Raw genomic sequence first — 2,631 nt, 5'->3', positions numbered from 1 at the left:
GCCACCGCCCGTGCGCGTGCGCGGGGGCCGCCCTGCCGGCTCGCGCTAGTCTTTTGCTTTCTTTTTCCTGTCTCGGACCGCGCTCTCGCGCACGGGACCACAATGCTCCGCGCCGCTTGTCATTTGGAGGCGCCCGAAGGCGGGGCTAGGCGGAAGGAAAAGGTCGGCGCGGTGCATGCCGGGCCTGGGATTAGTGGGGCAAAGGGGCGGGGAGGAGAAGAAGGAGGAGACTGGCCTGGGGCCCGGTGGTGAGGGGGGGGCGCGGCTGCGCCCTGGGCCTGGGTGTGGTCTGTGAAGTTCAGGCGGGTTCTTGCGCCGGTAGTATGGCGGCGCTTCAAAAAGAAAAAAAGCCTGCTTTTGTCGCCGCCGCATGCCACTACCTCCAGGTTGCTATAACAGTGGTCTGCTAAATGTCGTAGGCTTTTGACTCTCGTGTCAACGATAAATACCCTCCGCCCAACGGGCGGCTGTGAGAAGGACGTACCTGGGAAAGTGCGTAAGAACACTCCACGTTTGTGTCGCCGTTGAGTGCTTTTTTTTAATCCCCCGTTGTTTTATTTGAATCTCACAACCACACAGGCCGTAGGTTTATTTTCTTTTTTCATTACTTGCCAAGAGTTATCTAATTAGTAACTAGTGGAACTGAGTTTCTAAGCTAGGTTTTGAGTTCCTATCAATACTGTTTTTAAACCCCTCCACGACTTAAAAGGTTAGAAAAAGACAATTCAAGAGGCACCGAGTACAAATTTTATTTTTAGCATTTGATACAGTAACTGCGCATATTGGTTGACTAACCTTTTCGCCTGTTCTTGTAACTGGGAAATTGGTAGGTTTGTGGCTCTGAGCCAGCGTTTATTGTGTATCAAAAAAGTTTCTATTTCTAAATTTTTTAACTCTGTCAAAGACCTAAGAGTATTGGAAGACATACTTCTAAAGGGCAAATGATATCATTTTTAAGTGAGTTCATCATTGAAACAGCAGACTTTTAAAATCGTTTTGGGCTCAGTGCACTGCTGCATCTTGGCTATGTACCCCTAACGCTACAGAAGTGAGCTATTGATTTGGCTGTAGCAGGCTATTATCGTGAACAGCTTGTCTGTATAACCTCGTTTCCTACCTACATTGCTTGTCTCACGTCTTATGCTGCTTAGAAGTTTAAAGATTGATTTAAAGCAAAGTTTATAAAGTGTCTTTCTCCAACCCTCATTTATGATAACTGAACAAATTAGGAATCAAAGAACTTCCTCAACTTGATAAAAGAACATTTATAAAAACCTTGCAGCTAGCATCATATTTAGTGGTGAAGAAAACTAGCTTTCCTTCAAAGTCAAGGATGTCCCTTTTCACCACTCTTTTCAACATGATACTGGAAGTCCTAGCCAATACAATAAGAAAAGGAGATAAAAGGTAAACAAATTGGGAAGGCAGAAATAAAACTGACTTTGTTCACAGTTGACAATTGTTTATGTAGAAAGTCTCAAAAGTATAAAAAAAGCTGAAACTAATAAGTGATTACAACAAGACTAAGATACAAGCTTAATGCAGAAGAGTCAATTGTTTTCCTATATAAGAGCAATGTACAATTGAAGTTAGAAATTAAAAACAGTACCCTTTACAAAAAGTAATATTTAGATATGAACCTAAAATATGTACTGGACCTATATGTAAAAAACTATAAAACATTGATTAAGGAAATGAAAAAATAATAAATGGAAGGGCTATTCTGGGTTCATGGATTAGAAAACAATATCATTGGATGTTAATTCTTTCCAGCTTGACCCACAGATTCAATCCCAATCAAAATTTTAGCAAGTAATTTTGTAGTTATCAAGAAATTGATTCTAAAGTTTATGTGGAAAGGCCAAAGAACCAAAATATCCAACACTGTCAAAAACTTGGACTGAAATCTCCCAACCTCAAAGCTACAGTAATAAAGATAGCATATATTGGCAAAAGAAAAGACACAGCAATCAATGGATGAGAGTAGAGATTCCAGGACTAGACCTGCACAAATATAGTTAACTGATCTTTGACAAAGGAATAAAGGCAATTTGAGAAAGGATAGTCTCTTCAACAAATGCTAGACTAACTGGACGTTCATATGCAAAAAAAAAAAAAAAAAAAAAGACATAGACCTTAACATCTTTCACAAAACTTAATTCTAAATGGATCATAGCCCTAAATGTAAAATGTGAAACTATAAAACTTCTGGAAGAAAACATAGAAGATAATCTAGGCCAGCGGTCCCGAAACTCTTTGGTACCAGGGACCGGTGCCTCTATGAGGAGGTAATGCCTAATGATCTGAGGTGGAGCTGAGGCCACCGCTAGCACTGGGAAGCGGCTGCAAATACAGATGAAGTTTTGCTCTCCTGTTCCCCTGCTCACTTGCTGTACGACCCAATTCCTAACTGGCTACAGGATGGTACCGGTCCATGGCCCGGGATTGGGGACCCCTCATCTAGGCAACCTTGTGTTTGGCAATGAGGTTTTAGATACAACACCAAAAGCATGATCCAAGGAAGAAAAAACTAAGTTGGACTTCATTAAAATTAAAGATCTAAGAAAGACACTTAAGAGAGTGAAAATGCAAGCAGAAAAATCTTGCATTCTTTGTTAAAGAACTTGTATT

Source organism: Pteropus alecto, unplaced genomic scaffold (assembly GCF_000325575.1).
Source record: "Pteropus alecto unplaced genomic scaffold, ASM32557v1 scaffold3, whole genome shotgun sequence".
Classification (NCBI taxonomy): Eukaryota; Metazoa; Chordata; class Mammalia; order Chiroptera; family Pteropodidae; genus Pteropus; species Pteropus alecto.
Note: the sequence above shows the minus strand (reverse complement) of the source record.